At 49.5% G+C, this 17,381-nt stretch overlaps 1 long non-coding RNA gene across 1 annotated transcript; it reads left to right on the forward strand.

Moving 5' to 3' along the window:
- Positions 1–56: 56 nt before the first annotated feature.
- Positions 57–4,179, forward strand: LOC103171124. The gene is made up of 2 exons (XR_486602.4): positions 57–481; positions 3,948–4,179. It is a non-coding gene; the product is annotated as an uncharacterized LOC103171124 (long non-coding RNA).
- The last annotated feature ends 13,202 nt before the right edge of the window (positions 4,180–17,381 follow it).

The following is a 17,381-nucleotide window of genomic DNA, read 5'->3' on the forward strand; positions in this document are numbered from 1 at the left end:
AATAGTATTAATCAGTAATAATAATTATTATCATGTATCTGTCCCAGTGCTTTGCACAGCTCTTGGCAAATAGGAAGCACTTAATAAACATCGATCGGCATCCTGGTGGGGTAGAGCTTGGCAGCCCCTTCCAGGAAGACTGTGGCATCACCTCACCCTCACCCACTCCCTTGTCACCGCTCTCTGGCTCCCAGCTGGCAGTCCAGGAAGGAGGAACAGGATGCAAAGTACATTCCTCTGAGCGAGCCGGCATTCTGCACTCTGCCCCACCCCCAACCTCGGGCTAGAGAACATTAGGTAGCCACGGAAAGAGAGAACGAGGATGAGGAAGGTCACGGCCGCCACGGACTCCATTCTACCGGGCGGGCTCGCCACGGGGACGCCAGGGAAATTTGCAACCGAAGACCGGGCCCTGTCAGGGTCTCAGGAGGAGTCCTCTCTTCTGGGATCTTCCCATTCTCCTTTCGCCTCCACGAGCAGGGTAAGAGACCATCTCCCGCTCAGTGACCGTCTCTCAACTGAAGCCCAGGTTCAAAGTTGGCAGTAATTGTAGGTCAACACCCTTGACAAACCTTCTCCTCTCAGTATGGCAGATATTCACTTCCTCTTGAAGACGGCAGCCTTTTCCTTCTGAGGGTCACGAGGTGAGACTGTGACAGGGTGCGGGGCCCTGGTTAGAGCCACAGAGGAGCAGCCCGGGCTTGGGTCACTAGAGGGAAAGTGGGGGACGTAGAGGGGAAAGTTAAGGGTGGTTTTTTATTTTTTAAATGGCATCTGTAAAGCGCTTACTATGTGTCAGGCGTCGTACTAAGCGCTGGGGTAGATACAAGTTGACAGGTTGGACACGGTCCAAACCCGTGACCCAGATGGGGGCTCACAGTCTTAATCCCCATTTTACAGATGAGGGAACTGAGGCACAGAGAAGTGAAGTGCAGACAGGTGGTAGAGCTGGGATTAAAACCCAGGTCTTCTGACCTCCTGGGCCCGGGCTCTATCCACTAGGCCACGCCGCTTGGCCACCAAACGGGGCTAGTGGGAGATTACGTACTGGACAGTGCACTTGGGAAGCACAGTACAATAGAGTTCGTAGCCATGTGCCCTGCCCACAAGCTACCCAGACTTGTGTTTCTCGGCCAGAGGCCAAACTGAAATATACCCCATTGCTCTCCTGATATCCTGACTCGTTAGGAAAGGCGCAACCATCTCACCATGCGAAGGATTTGGTATTTGGAGGAATAATTGATCGCTGCGGTGACACGTGGCGTAGTGGATAGAACCCGGGCCCGGGAAGCAGGAGGTCATGGGTTCTAATCCTGGCTCTATCGCTTATCTGCTTGGTGACCTTGGGCAAGTCACTTCACTTCTCTGGCCCCCAGTTACCTCATCTGTAAAATGGGGATTGAGATTACGAGCCCCACCTGGGACAGGGAGTGTGTCTAACATGATTTGCTTGTATCCACCCCGGTGCTCGGTACAGGACCTGGCACTTAGTAAGCGCTTAACAAATACCCCAATTACTATTTTGTAACGCTACCCTGAAAATTCTGGACTGCCATATTCAGAGGCTTAGAAAGGGGGTTTGGCCACTGCCAGGGTTAGTGGGAAGTGTACGTACCCGGGAATTAGGATGCCTGCGTCAGAGTCCCGGCTCTGCCACTGACCTCCTGTGCTATCTTGGCCAAGTCACTTAACCTCTCTGTGCCTTCATGTTCTCATCAGCCATAGTACCCGCTCCTCCCTGTCCCTCGGGAGATGCTGTTGAGGGTAAAATGAGAGACGATTTTCAAAAAAGTGTTTTGGAAAACTAAGAGAGTAAGTCTAATTTGAAGTATTGTTATTATTGGGTTGAATCTGGATTGTTTTTCTAAGTACTTTCCCACTCTCATCGGCTTGGCATCTCTTGAAAAATGGTTCTGTGTTCATTCAAGAGTGAGAATTCTGAGTTTAAAGGTCCAAGAGGTGGGCCCCAGTGGATTCTGGGAAATGAGAATAGGCGTGCCTTCCGGCTCTGGGTCGCGGGAGTTCCTGGAACCAGTCGCCAAATGAGAGACAGAAAGATAATCGGGCAAACAGAAAAGAATAATAATAATGTTGGTATTTGTTAAGCGCTTAACTATGTGCAGAGCACTGTTCTAAGCACTGGGGTAGATACAGGGTCATCAGGTTGTCCCACTTGAGGCTCACAGTCTAAATCCCCATTTTACAGATGAGGAAACTGAGGCACAGAGAAGTGAAGTGACTTGCCCGCAGCCACACAGCTGACAAGAGGCAGAGGCAGGATTCGAACCCATGACCTCTGACTCCTAAGCCCGGGCTCTTTCCGTTGAGCCACGCTGCTTCAAGGGGAGAGTGCTATCCTTTGTTAATTCAAGATGGCACTGCTGAGGGTGTTATTTCATCTTTCCTTCAATGGCAGGAGCAGAATATGCAGGCGACTTGTGTTTCCTGCAGGGGTGGTGGGTTACACTGCACCATTCCCACTCTCTCATCCAATCTCCCTAGGGTCAACTACCCAAATCGCAGAAACCTGACTAGGGGCGCAAATCGTGGTCATTATCATCGTTATCATCATCAGTATTTATTGAGTGCTTACTGTGTGCAGAGCACTCGCACTAAGGGCTTGGGAAAGCACGATGCGACAGCGATGGTAGACAAGTTCCCTGCCCGCCAGGAGCTTACAGTCTAGAGAAAATGCAAATGTAACCCGAGGTCAAGGGATGGAAGCTTTCCAAGAGCCTTTTCGACGTCATCTTCGCCCGCTTCACCCACCATTGCTGGTGAATGGCACTCCCTAGGGGATCTTCGCCTCGGTTGACTGGTTAGGCGACTCCATCCCCCAAGAGAGCCAGACATGAGCTTCGCTATTAAACCCTCATTTCCTCTTCTCCCACTCCCTTCTGTGTCCCCCTCGCATTTGGATTCGCTCCCTTGTTTCACCCCTCCCTCAGCCCCGCAGCACTTACGTACATAGCCATAATTTACTTATTGATATTAATGTCTATCTCCCCCTCTAGACTGTAAGCTCAATATAGGCAGGAAATGTGTCTACCAACTCTGTTAAACTATACCCTCTCAATCCCGGCTCTGCCACTTGTCAGCTGTGTGACTGTGGGCAAGTCACTTAACTTCTCTGTGCCTCAGTGACCTCATCTGTCAAATGGGGATTAAGACTGTGAGAGCCTCACGTGGGACAATCTGATTCCCCCGTGTCTACCCCAGCGCTTAGAACAGTGCCCTGCACATAGTAAGCGCTTAACAAATACCAACATAAGTTCTCAGGGCAGTTCTCTGCACACAGTTAGTGCTCAGTATAGACGACTGATGGACTGATTACTAAAAATGATCATTCTGTGAAGAGTATGGGACTTGTGGGAAGGGAGGAAGAGGATAAAGGAGAAAATAGTAGGCGAAGAAGGGATTCCGCAAGTGTGAAAGCTGGTCTTAGCCCTAAATTAATGTCAGACAGTCAGTTGTATTTACTGAGCGCTTCCTCCGTGCAGACCTCTGTACTAAGCGTTTGGGCGAATACAATTCAACGGTAAACAGACGCATTCCCCGCCAACAATGACTTTACAGTCTAGATAGGAGTTTATTGAGTCAAGATCCAGTGTCAGGCAGGCCCAGCCGCCCCCCGCCCCGGACCTTCTCTAAACAATGGACAGAGAGAAGTCTTCACCTTCGCAGCAGACAGCAGGTTCCCTCTGTTCCCCGACTTCAGTAGAGCCTAGGGCTGCTGTTGGCCAGTGGTCGTGACCATCGATGACTGAATACTGGGTATGAGATGTCTAATGAAATCAGGGCTGGGCGATGTGTCCACCTCCCGGAAACTTTTGGGAGGCACTGACCTCACGGCCAGGCTTTCCCCAGCCCCGTCTGAATAAAGTCCTTGAGTCTCATGCTCTAACAGAAGAATTAGACCCTAATAACCCACTCCCTTCTCGTTTCAGAAATGTTTCCCGAAGGTGCTGGCAGGTTAGCGGCCGTCATCCTAGAGAAAAAGAACGCTTTATTCTGTAAGGTCCTCCTGCCAGCAAGAAAACGTGAAAGACTTGCTCACTCCTCCATCCCCTAATTGAGAATATTCAGATCTTGCGGGAGGGGCATTGGAGAGTCGAGGCAACAGATCTTTTATTCATCATCGCCGGTGGGCCGGAGACAGATTACATTTTGACCCAAGAACCTTGCTCCCGTCCCTTCTTTCATCGTTCGCCCTCCCCTGCCCCCCGTGGTTAGGCTAACTGGCCGTCCCGGATTCAGTTCATTCAAGCATCTCTCTTCCAACCAGGTGACAGGATTACCGCCGCACTGTCGGCTTGCAAGCCTCGGCCCTCTCCTCCCGAGTGAATCAGAATGGCTTGCGCTGAAGGGAATTCCTCTCTTCGCGGCGGGCCACCGCATCAGATCGGGTCAGGGTAATCACCGGGTCACTGGGGTCAGATGCGGAGGCTCCCTCAGCCAGCTTCAGCAATGCACGGTGGGGTGAGGGTGGTTGGGAGTGCCATATGGTAATTCCTGGGGTGAACTGCATAATTTGAGCAGGGCATTTCCCCCCAATATCACTGCTCCCTTGTGCCATTTTTGCCACCGTCCCGGCTGAAGGACCAATAGGCTGGGTTCCTCCGGCAGCTGTAGTGGAGGCCAAGGCGGTAGGCACGATTTCCGGCTTGCCGGTTGACTCGTGGCCAACGACAAAGCAAAGGAAGGCCGTGAGGAAACAGAGAGCGGCTTCAGGGCCCGGATTTACGGGTCTACAGCTGTTCGAGCCCTTTTCTCCAGACTCCCTGCTGCAGGACGGAGCCGTCGGGAGAGAGGTCTGATTTCCAGGGTGTCGTGGTTTACCAGTCTCCCCCCTCTTCCCCCCAGCTGGTCAACTCTCTTCTCCTGCCCACTCCACCCGTGCCCATTACCAGACTAAGACTCTGTGGAAGCTATTGTAGCCCCCCTGAAGTGCACAGGTGTTTCAAGCCCTGCCACGGGCAAGGAGAGGCTCCTGGAGTGATGACCGCAAACATTTCTCCTGCCTCTAAACTCATCTACTGTCTTTCTGAGCCGGTCTTTTCGCAATCAACGTCTGATCCTTCATGGAGTGCCACGGAAGGGACGTTCAGACATGAAGAATCCCAGGAACGAGCGGCAGAACCTGAATTCAGATTAGATTCAGACGGGGCCGGGTTAGATGGGAGAATCACGTTGGAACCCTGTCCGTGATGGTTCTGAAACGACATCACAGAATAAGTGTCCTGGCCGATCTGGAATTTTTCGTGAACAAGACTCTATATGGTACAGCGGATAGAGCCTGGGCCTGGGAGTCAAAAGATCACGGGTTCTAATCCTGGCTCTGCCACTTCACTTCTCCGGGCCTCAGTTACCTCATCTGCAATATGGGGATTAAGACTGTGAGCCCTATGCGGGTCAGGGACTGTGTCCGACCTGATTTGCTCGTATCCACCCCTGCACTTAGTACAGTGTCTGGCACATAGTAAGTGTTCAACAAATACTGTAATTATTATATTGTACTCTCCCAAGGACTTATTACGCTGCTCCACACTCAGTAAGCACTCGATAAATATGATTTATTGAATGAAGACTCCCAGAGTCAGAAAGTGAGGAGCTGCAGACTGGTTGGACCCCATTTATTCATTCATTCATTCATTCATTCATTCATTCATTCGTATCTATCGAGGGCTTACTGTGTGCAAAGCACTGTACTAAGCACTTGGGAGAGTACAGTAGAATGATAAAAGACACAGTCCCTGCCCACAACAAGCTTTCAATGTGACAGTACTCCAGGGCAGCAGCAGAGCAGAGTAGCCATTCCCAAGGCTGGAGCTGCTGAGGAGCTCAGTGGGGTCAAGACTGATGGGCTGATGGACAAACGTGATGAAAAGCAGCATGCTCAGTGCTGAGCAGCATGGCTCAGTGGAAAGAGCACGGGCTTTGGAGTCAGGGCTCATGAGTTCGAATCCCAGCTCTGCCACTTGTCGGCTGTGTGACTGTGGGCGAGTCACTTAACTTCTCTGTGCCTCAGTTCCCTCATCTGTAAAATGGGGATTAAGACCGTGAGCCCCACGTGGGACGACCTGATTCCCCTATGTCTACCCCAGCGCTTAGAACAGTGCTCGGCACATAGTAAGCGCTTAACAGATACCAACATTATTATTATTATTATTATGAAAAGAGGGGCCCCGATGAGCCGCCACTGGACCGGATTGTTACTAGGGCGGTCACCATGGTGACGACTCTCCCCACAAAGTCTCGGGATCACGAGCAAGAGATTGTCATTAGCATCCCTCCCCTACCCAGTGAACACACAGGCCGGCGGAGAGGAGGAAAAGGGAGGCAGACTGGGCAGAGCAGCACCAGGGCATCCTTCGCCCCTCCTTGTACCCGGGTTCCTGAGGAGTTGGGAAGATCTGGCACCATAATGGAGACTCAGATCTCAGCGGGGCAGAAGGGAAAAACAGAACGGGACTCATTCATTCCCCCAGCAGATGGTCATATCCCAAGGTCCTTCTGTATCCCTTTCCCCAAGTGCATCTCCTCCTCTTGCCTCCCTCCACCTGACCCTAGCTTTTGCCCTCATCCTTGTTCTCCAACCAGCCCTTGGGCCGAACCAGAGACAGAGCAGGGAAAAGGGCAAAGACAGGGACAAAGAAGGGAAAGGACGGGGGCAGGATCGGGGTTGAGGTGTTGGTGGCTGATGGCGGTCTGATGTTCTCAGATGTTGTACATATTTCTTTCTCACCACTTCCCCTCCCCAACACCAATCTCCCATCCCTCCCTCAGCCCAGGGAGCTCAGGGCGGTGAAACAGATGGGTCGGGCCCATGGGCTGACCTAGAACCCTTGGGCTTCCGGCCCTTCCTGGTGGAAAGGAAGCACCCGACAATCTTTGGGAACTGCAGCTTCTAAGGGGCAGGTTCGGTGGAATTGGTCTGCAGATCCCGTGATCCTTTCGAAGGGAATTTGGGAAGAGTCGGAACTCCCGGGCTCTGATTCTTCCTTGTTGCTTTGGGCTGTGGTGTTGCCGTGCTGGCTCCGGTCAGGACAGGCCAACGTCTACTCCCAGCTGTTGTCGAGGGCAAAGAGAGCGGGGCTCATTGAAGTGCCCCAGATGAGCAGAACCCAAATAGAAGCCACCCCCTATCAAGCCATCCAGGTGCTCAGTTGGTAGCATCTGTGTGGCCCCCACAGTATCCTACAACTTAATAATAATAATGACATTTGTTAAACACTTACTTTGTGCTAAACTCTGGGGTAGATACAAGGTAATCAGATCAGACATCATCCCTGTCCCACGTGGGGCTCACGCTCTCAGGGGGAGGAAGGACATGTAATTATTCTCCATTTTACAGATTAGGAAAGTGGGGGACAGGTAAATTAAATGACTTACCCAAGGTCACCCAGTAGGCAAGTAGTCCAGGCGGGATTAGAACCCAGACCTGTGACTCCCAGGCCTGTGGTCTTTCGACTAGGTAACACTGTTTCTGCATCTCCTCTGCAGCTCTTGGCTCGGATGTCTCCCCACCCGCCCCAGATTGGGCCGTGCCGGAGCTCCGAAGTGTCCTTTGCCATCGGATAGAGCACGGGCCTTGGAGTCAGAAGGACCTGGGTTCTAATCCCGGCTCCGCCACTTATCTGCCGTGTGACCTTGGGCAAGTCACTTCGCTTCTCTGTGCCTCAGTTACCTCATCTGTGAAATGAGGATTAAGACTGGGAGCCCCATGTGGGAAATGGACTTTGTCCAACCTGATTAGCTTGGGTCAACCCTAGTGCTTAGAACAGTGCCTGGCACATAATAAGTGCTTAACAAATACCACAGGAAACCCCCAGACACAGGCTCTGACCAGGACCCCAGGCTTCCCCACCTCCACCCGATCCAACAGGTAGGTAAGGGCAGACGCGCAAGCCATGTCCAAGACCACCGTCTGCAGAGGTTGCCCCTCTGTCACCTGGAGAGCGGTGGGAAGTTGGGTCTTCAACATCAGCTAAAAAACCAGCGAGCCAGAATCGGGAAGCAGCAGGGCCTAGTAGATAGATAACCCAGGGGCCTGGGAGTCAGAAAGACCTAGGTTCTGATTCCTGCTCTGCTACTTGTCTGCCACGTGACCTTGAGCAAGTCACTTCACTTTTCTGTGCCTCAGTTCCCTCATCTGTAAAATGGGGATTAAGACTGTGAGCCTCATGTAGGAGAAGGACTGTGTCCATCCTGATTGTCTTGTATCTACCTCAGTGCTTAGTACAGTGCCTGCCATATAGTAAGCATTTAGCAAATGCCATAAAAAAAATCCCAGGGGCTTCCCATGAAGAGATGAAAGAAATGTGCAAGCCAGCTCCTGCGTCTGTTAGAAAGTGAGCAATTTCATTTCCCCAGAAGAGTGAATCTCTACCAGGAACGAATTTGCTTCCGGCAAAGTCCTGCCGACTTCTCCTGGTTCCTCACTCACTGTTTATTGTAAAATGACATCTCACCTCTCTTCTCTGGTTATTTCTTTTCCTTTTGCGTCTGGGAGCCCAGCAGAGCCAGATTCAAGGCAGTTTTCACCCTGAGGGCCGAGGGCCAGGAGTCCGGGCATAACTGGAGAAGCCGCGTGGCTCAGTGGAAAGAGCACGGGCTTTGGAGTCAGGGCTCATGAGTTCGAATCCCAGCTCTGCCACTTGTCAGCTGTGTGACTGTGGGCAAGTCACTTAACTTCTCTGTGCCTCAGTTCCCTCATCTGTAAAATGGGGATTAAGACTGTGAGCCCCACGTGGGACGACCTGATTCCCCTTTGTCTACCCCAGCGCTTAGAACAGTGCTCGGCACATAGTAAGCGCTTAACAAATACCAACATTATTATTATTATTATTATTAACTGAAAACTGTGGCAATCGTTAAGCGCTTACTATGTGCTATGGATTGTACTAAGCACTGGGATAGAGACAAGATCATCAGATTAATAATGTTGGTATTTGTTAAGCGCTTACTATGTGCAGAGCACTGTTCTAAGCGCTGGGGTAGATACGGGGTCATCAGGTTGTCCCTCGTGAGGCTCCCAGTCTTAATCCCCATTTTACAGATGAGGGAACTGAGGCACAGAGAAGTGAAGTGACTTGCCCTCAGTCACACAGCTGACAAGTGGCAGAGCTGGGATTCGAACTCATGACCTAGGCACAGTCCCTGACCTACATGGGGCTCATGGTCTAAGGGGGAGAGAGAACAGGTATTTCACCCTCATTTTACAGATGAGGAAACTGAGGCACAGAGAAGTGACTTGTCTCAGGTCACATAGGAGGTGTCTGCTGTTATAGCGTACTCTCTCAAGTGCTTAGAACAGTGCTTTGCACACAATAAGTGCTCGATAAATACGATCGAATGAATGAATGAATGAATGGCGGAGTCCAGTGAGTCTCAGGTTGGGTCTGGATCAAGAATCTGTCTCTATTGGGATGAAGTGGTTCTGAGACATTTCTGTCTGAGTGTTATTTACTGAGTGCCTTCTGAATGCAAAAACACTGCACTGAAAATATGGGAGGGTACAACAGAAGCAAGACACACATTCTTTGTTTTCAAGGTACTCCTCAGCTAATGAGGGAAACAAACAGAAAACATCCACAAAGAGTAGGAAGCAGTGGGACAAAGAGGGGCGCACCAGGAAGTAGCAGAAAACAAACAGGATGAAATTCCCAAATTTGTCAGATTAATCAGACAAAGAAAAATAGGAACTTATTTAGAGTCATCCTTAGAACTTCTGAATATACATTTATTTTATTTATAGATTTGATTTGTCTGTCTCCCCCAATAGAGTATAAGTTTGTGTGTGCAGGGAACATGTCATTTCTTTGTATTGTATCTACTAAGCCCTTAGTACAGTGCTTTGCACACTGTGTGTGCTCAATAAATATTATTATTACTACTATTACCAGCAGTATCTCACAGTGGTGAGGATAGGAATAAAAGGAGGAGGAGGAGGAGGAGGGATGAAGGGGAGTTTGTAATAGAGCTGGTGTCCCACGGTGTTGCACAGTCTTCGAGGATATGACACCTCCCCTGCAAAGACGGGAGGCACTTTCTGCAGGTCGACAGTTGGATGTAATGGAACCAAGAAAGAAGCAAATTCTTTTCCAGGAGAAGCTTGGAGAGAATCATAAGACTAAGAGCCAAGAAAAAAGAAAGTGTGAGTGTGTGTGTTTGAGAGAGAGACAGAGACAGAGACAGAGTGACAGAGGCAGAGACCGAGGGAGGCAGAAACAGAGTCAGAGAGAAAAAGGTAAGAAAAATTTACAGTGCGCGTTTTCTCTTCACTGGACTCTTAGCAAGGTGAACACGGTCACTGTGATGGCTGTTTGCTGGAAGAACATTTGAAAGTTACAGAAATGGGCTCAAACCCAGTTCCTGCCCTCCATGAGTTTACATTCTAAGGGTTCTCAAAGTGTCTCAGCTAAGCGACCTCTTTTACCTCTCCATTCAACCCCGCAGTCACCATCAGGAGGGAATTATCCAGTAAAATCTGAGTTCCCACTGCAGGCCTCTTCCCGTTCACTAAATTTCTCCGATCCCTTTTACTCCTCTGACCAATTTATTGGACAAAGATTTTCCAGAAGTAAAAAGATATTTTCACTCCACTTCCCAGGTGCCCAATCCAGTCTCAGAAATGGAGGTGGGGTGAGGTGAATTGTCCTGACCGAGTTATTGATCTCTGTATAATGTGGTTAGAAATGAAAATAGTCATGGATTCTTAATGGGGGAAGTGCTGGCGGGCCCCCAGTACTTTAACCTTAATGGTGTCTAATGAGGAAACTGAAGTGATCAGAAACCCGAAGGGATTTCTTCTTCACTAGTTCTCCGTGGCTCTTCCCGGAGGGATTTTTCGGGCATCCTTGAAGACCCGGGCTCTCTGTCATGATCAGAGTTGTGTCAGGATAGGATTTTCCGAACACCACAAGCTTTAAAAGGCGTAATGATTTCAGAATGGCTCAAGGCCTAGTGGGTAGGATAGAATGACCATCCGCCCGGAACTGATAAGGAACTGAATGCTTTTAAGTCCATTTAACAGATTTTCGGTGCCAGGCTTCTCTCTGCTACAGCTTCCGCTGCCAAATACAATGATTCAGATGTGGAACTAGAGTTCATTTTGGCAGTTTAAGGTGCTATCGCCCTCGCCTCCTCTAGCCCTGCAACCTTGGTTTCTGTATTTATTTCTGCCAGCCAATCAATCAGGCAAACAATAAATAGTATCGATTGAGGGTTTATTCTGTGCCTCTAAATGCTAGGGAGATATATAAGAGCTAATAGACGCAGTCTCTGTCTTTGAGATACTTATAATCTAGCTGGGGAGATGGACCCTAAATTAAAAGTAGCGATTGAGCTTAAAGATACGTACCAAAGTGCTACGGCACCCAAGTGCTTAGGTGATGTAGAAATTGCAGTGTTGGGGGTAAAAGGGTGGAGAGTTGAGAGATTAAACAGGAAAGACCTACTAGATGAGACGTGATATCCTAATCATCCTTAACTGTTGTACTTTTGCCCGCAATTTTCCACCACAGAGTTCAGAGACAATTGAAAACCTAAGACAGTGAAAGTAAAGAACGCCACATTCTGTCCAACCTGTCAGTAACAAACCCGTGGATCTAGCAAATGGATGACGGAGATGTAAGCGTGGTCTAGTGAAAAGACGATGGGCTTGGGAGGCAGAAGACTGGTGTTCTAATTCTCCCAGTGTTGGCTTATGTGACTTTGGGCAAGTCACTAAACTTATCTATGCCTCAGTTCCTTCATCACTAAAATGGGGATTAAGACTGTGAGCCCCACATGGGACAGCGACTCAGAATTTTCTCGTATCCATCCCAGCTCTTAGTACAGTGCCCGGCACATGGTAAGCACTTAACAAATGCCATTATTACTATTATTATCCTCTGTACTCAGTAAGTGCTCAGTAAATATGATCGATCGATTGTTAAACCAAGCACGACCATCTGGGTATTGGTGAGTTTGGTGTCAGATTTTAGACATTGTCAATTTGACACTTGGCGGTCAACAGAATGTTCTACCCAGTCAACCTGTCGACATCCCCCGCTGAAAGTCCCAAGCCTGTGGCCTGCTTTCAGACTCATTACTTCACCTCTGACATTTCCTCCCCAACATATCCATGGTGATCTAGCAACAGAGCGACCTGCCTATTTGCCGCGGTTTTGAAATAACGGGGTAACCAAGGCCGCTAGGAGTTCCTGTCCTTTTGTCAACCGGCTGAACTATTGTGAAGATCCCCTGACCGACTGCGAAACTGCCTGAGGCAACTCAGTTGCGTCTGTGTCCCGCCAACTTTTAAAACACATCTCCCAAGGCTCCTCGAAATGTGTTTGAGCAACACTTGGGCAACTCATCCTTCCCAGAGGACACGGGGGGCACACTGACCCTCAGGCCTGACCCTTTGGAAGATCCCACGTTTAGTACAGTGATCTGCACACAGTAAGTGCTCAGTAAGTACTACTGAATGAAAGAATGAATGAATGAATCTCAGCAGTCATGCACAGGGCAGTTCATCAAGGCAACCATTCCAATGCATGGAGCCTGCTGTGGCTCAAGGAAGGTAAGACTAATAATAACTGTGGTATTTGTTAAGCGCTTACTATGTGCCGGGCACCGTACTAAGCACCGGGGTGGATACAACAATTGAGTTGGACACAGTCCCTGACCCACATGGGGCTCACAGCCTCAATCCCCATTTTACAGTTGGGGAAACTGAGGTCCAGAGAAGTGAAGTGACTTGCCCAAGATCACGCAGCAGACACGTGGCGGAGGTGGAATTAGAACCCATGACCTTCTGACTCCCAGGCCTGTCCTCTGTCCACTTCGCCACGATGCTTCTCAGCCGCAGGCTCCTGAACAAAACTCACCCATGGAGGTTCCCTAACCAGAGCGTAGATGCGACTGTTTGCTCTTTAACTGTTCAGCAAACGGCTGGATTTATTTCCATATGTGACCCGATCGTCTCCTGTTTGCCTCCTCTTCTCATCTTAGCACCTTTGCCTTCCTGTGTGGTAGGTAGAGCATGGACCCGGGAGTCAGAGGTCATGGATTCTAATTCCGGCTCCGCCACCTGTCTGCTGTGTGACCTCGGGCAAGTCACTTCACTTCTCTGTGCCTCACTTACCTCATCTGGAAAATGGGGAGGAAGACCGTGGGCCTCACGTGGGCCAGGGACTGTGTCCAACCTAATTATGTCGTCTCTACCCCAGCACTCAGCACACCGCTCGACGCATAGTAAGCGTCCGACGAATATCATCGTTATTATTACATGGCAGCTGGTCATCCGCCCTGGGTCTCAGGAGATTTGGGCTGCACCCAAGACCAAGGCCCTAAGGCCATGGGGCATTCCGCTCTCCCCGGGGGAGGCTGAGGATTGGGAGGAGATGAGGCAGGCCGGGTTTGCGCTCCAGGGACGGAGCAGGCCAGACCTCCGGAGGAAATTTAAGCCCTCACTCACCTACCTGCCCATTGTCTCCCTCCTATTGTAAATTATTTCAGTATCTATTGCCCCTGCTAGACTGTAAACTCCTTGAGGGTAGGTATTGGGTTCACCGACTCTATCGTACTTTGCCAAGAGCTTAGTACAGTGCTCTTTACAAAGAAGCGCTCAAGGAATTTTATTGATTTTGGGTGTGCTGTTTACTCCCCACCCAAAGATTCCAGTACGGTTCAAAGAATCAAGAAGTTGAGTTGCTTGGTAAAAGTTATTCTTTACGCTCCATTTAGAAAATATAGAATTACAAGTCGAATGGACTGGATTTTTACTATCCCAATTTCTCAATCTTCTTGACAAGCCAAGCCCTCAGGTGACAGGGGAGGATACTTGAATTTGATCCCAACAAACCAGCTGGGATCCCAGAGCCCAAGGGAGGGGCTGGGAAGGCAGGGAAGGCAGGGAAGGAGCCAGCCCTACAGCTGCGAGATAATTCCAGAGAAAGGGTTGGGACTGGGAAATTCTCCCCGAGGAAGCGACATGGCCTAGTGGAAAGGCCATGGGTCTGGGAGACGGGGGACCTGGGTTCTAATCAGAGCTCTGCCGGTTGCTTGCTGTGTGAACTTTGGCAAGGCACTTAACTTCTCTGTGTCTCAGTTGCCTCATATGTAAAAAAGGGATTAAGACTGTGAGCCCCACGTGGGACAGGGACTGTGTCCAACCTGATTAGCGTGTTTCTGTCCCAGGGCTTAGAACAGTGCTTGACACATAGTATGCACTTAGCAAATACTATTGTTATTATTACTTAACTTCTCTGTGCCTTAGTTTCATCATCTGTAAAATGGGGATTAAATCCTATTCCCTCCTATTTAGACTGTGAGTCCCACATGGAAACTTATATCTGCCCTAGTGCTTAGAATGGTACTTGGCACATAGTGAGCGCTTAACAAATATCATAAAAAAAGCTTTTCCTGGCCCCTAGCCCCTTCCCTGAGTCCACTCTGGCCAGGGGACGAGAACTACTTCAGAGGATGTGGGTTCTAATCCCGCTTCTGCCACGTATCTGCTCTGTGACCTTGGGAAAGTCACTTCACTTCTCTTTGCCTCAAGTTACCTTATCTGTAAAATGAGGATTAATCTGTAAATGGGGATTAAGATGGCGTGGCTCAGTGGAAAGAGCCCGGGCTTGGGAGTCAGAGGTCATGGGTTCGAATCCCGGCTCTGCCACTTGTCCGCTGTGTGACTGTGGGCAAGTCGCTTAACTTCTCTGTGACTCAGTTCCCTCATCTGTAAAATGGGGATTAACTGTGAGCCTCATGTGGGACAACCTGATTACCCTGTATCTACCCCAGCGCTTAGAACAGTGCTCTGCACACAGTAAGCACTTACCAACATTATTATTATTATTATTCTGTGGGACAGGGACTGTGTTCCACCCAATCACCTTGTATCTACTCCAGACCTTAGAACTGTGCTTGGCATATAGTAAGTGCTTAACAAATACCACAGTTATTATTATTATTGTTATTCTGTGCCTTCTGGAAACCAGTGATGCCGATTCCTCCCAGCAACCCACCCTGCTTTTAACTCTTGCTCAAGGTCAGAGTCTCACTGAGAGCAGCAGACCAGAGCAATTCAGGTCCTGAGGCCGGGATCTGTGCCTCTGTTGCATTACACATGCAAACTGCAGGCTCCACCTGCACAGGAATATAAAGGGGTTCTCTCCTTTGCCTTCTACACCCACTCCCTTCTTATACTTTCCAGGTGAGTCAACCACTTCTGCATGCCCGGAAGGCTGATTTTCGCCCTTCTTTCCAAATGTACTTGGTCGCGGGGACTCCGGGTAGTCGGTTCCTGATTTCGGGGGGAAGGATTCCAGAGAAGGCGTTCGTTAGTCCTCCTTGGGAACCAGATTGCCCTCGTGACGGTGGACGCGGGGCAAGATTTCCACTTTACCTTCCAGCAGCATAACGAGGTCCCACCTAGAGACATTTTGGGACTGAAAACAAGAATCACTGTTTGACGATAGGCTTGGGGTCAGGCTAAACAGACTAAACTTGTCCCGGAGTCACCGCCCTCTACGTGGATGACTAGATCAGACCAGCTGATGGCCAAGCAGTTGTGCGACACAGCAGGAAATGTCCTGATCTTGCAAACAACCATCATCCAGGAAGAAGGAACTATTTACCCTCAGCTCAAACCACGATGTGGAAGCTCTGCATTAAGGCACGTATAACCTATGTGGGACAGGGACTGTAATAATAATAATAATTGTGGTATTTGTTAAGCGCTTACTATGTGTCAGGCACTGTACTAAGCGCTGGGGTGGATGCAAGCAAATCGGGGTGGACACGGTCCCTGTCCCACATGGGGCTTAAAGTCTCCATCCCCATTTTACAGATGAGGCCACTAAGGTCCAGAGAAATGAAGTGACTTACCCAGGGCCACACAGCAGACAAGTGGCGGAGCTGGGATTAGAACCGCTGACCTTCTGACTCCCAGGCCGGGGTTCTATCCAACCCGATTATCTTGTATCTACCCCAGTGCTTAGTTCAGTGCCTGGCACATAGTAAGCATTTATACAAATAACTCTTCTTCTTTGTCTGTTTATTGCCGTATTGTATTTTCCCCAGTGCTTAGTACAATCCTCCCTGCACAGTAAGCACTCGATAAATCCGTTTGAATGAATGAATAACTGCTAAGGGATCAAGAACACGGTGCAGTAGAGTTGGAGGATCTGATCCCTGCCCACAAGAAGCTTACAGTCTAGTAGAGGAGTTTACAGTGTAGTGAGCCCACAGTCCAAGGGGGCATTAGCAAACTCCACCTTTCATCTTCCCTGCTGGAACCTCACTGACTTGCCACACTTCGGAAGACCCCCTGCTCTGCAGATCTAAGAGAGGTTTTTAGCCTAAAAGCCTATTAAAATTCTGAGGTTTGTCTTTTTAATTTTTTCTTTAATAACACCGCGGGCTGTCCATGCTGCAGGTCACAGACACCAGGAACCGGACTCTGATCGAAATAAAAGATACCGAGCAGAAGCTTTCCATAGTTTCTTCACCAATTCCTCTTTGATTTCCAAGATCCCTGCTACCTGGGCCCGGCGCTTGTTCTGCCTGTGTCTGTCTCACCTTTAGAGAAGCAAGTCTATGATCTGGGCAGAGCATAGTTCGTCCTGGGTCGTTAGTGGAAAGCTGAGACTTGACTTGGGCAGATCTTTACTTCCTCCTCTTCGCGCTGGAGGTAAAACAAATAGTAGGGCTCTTTGGCTTTCTGCAGTTAGGAGATCTTCTGTCCTCTCTTTATACCCACCCTCCACCCCCCACCGTTTTTAAGGTCAAGATCAAGACAAATTGATCGTTCGAGGCAGGCTATCTTTCAGTAAAGTTGGGAATTGACTGAAAAGAAACATCATCTTCAAGGCAATCACTCAGACCCTGGTTTGAGTGGGTTTTTGGTTGGACCGGGAAGAAGGCATTTGGCGTGGAAGTTGCATTCTTGAGGGATTATTTCAATGTCTGCGGTGTCCTAGAAAGACCTCGCTCCTTTTTTTTTAATGGTGTTTGTTAAGCTTACTATGTGCCAGGCACTGTACTAAGCCCTGGGGTAGATACAAAGTTGACAGACTGGACACAGTCCCTGTCCCACGTGGGGTTCCCGGCCTTAATCCCCACTTTACAGATGAGGTGAATGAGGCACAGAGAATTGAAGTGACTTGCCCAAGGTCACACAGCAGACAAGTGGGATTAGAAACCAGGTCCTTCTGACTCCCAGGCCCCTTGCTCTATCCCTAGCTCTCTCCTGGCTCGTGATCTCAGAATAGGGGCAGCCCTAAGAACCTGTCCGTGACTGAGCACGTCAAATCGACCATCTTGGGCCAGGAGCATGCTGGGAGTCTGGAATAGAGACCCACATCAGACGCATGTACATGGGGTCAGAG

This window comes from Ornithorhynchus anatinus, chromosome 10 (genome assembly GCF_004115215.2).
Source record: "Ornithorhynchus anatinus isolate Pmale09 chromosome 10, mOrnAna1.pri.v4, whole genome shotgun sequence".
Lineage (NCBI taxonomy): Eukaryota > Metazoa > Chordata > Mammalia > Monotremata > Ornithorhynchidae > Ornithorhynchus > Ornithorhynchus anatinus.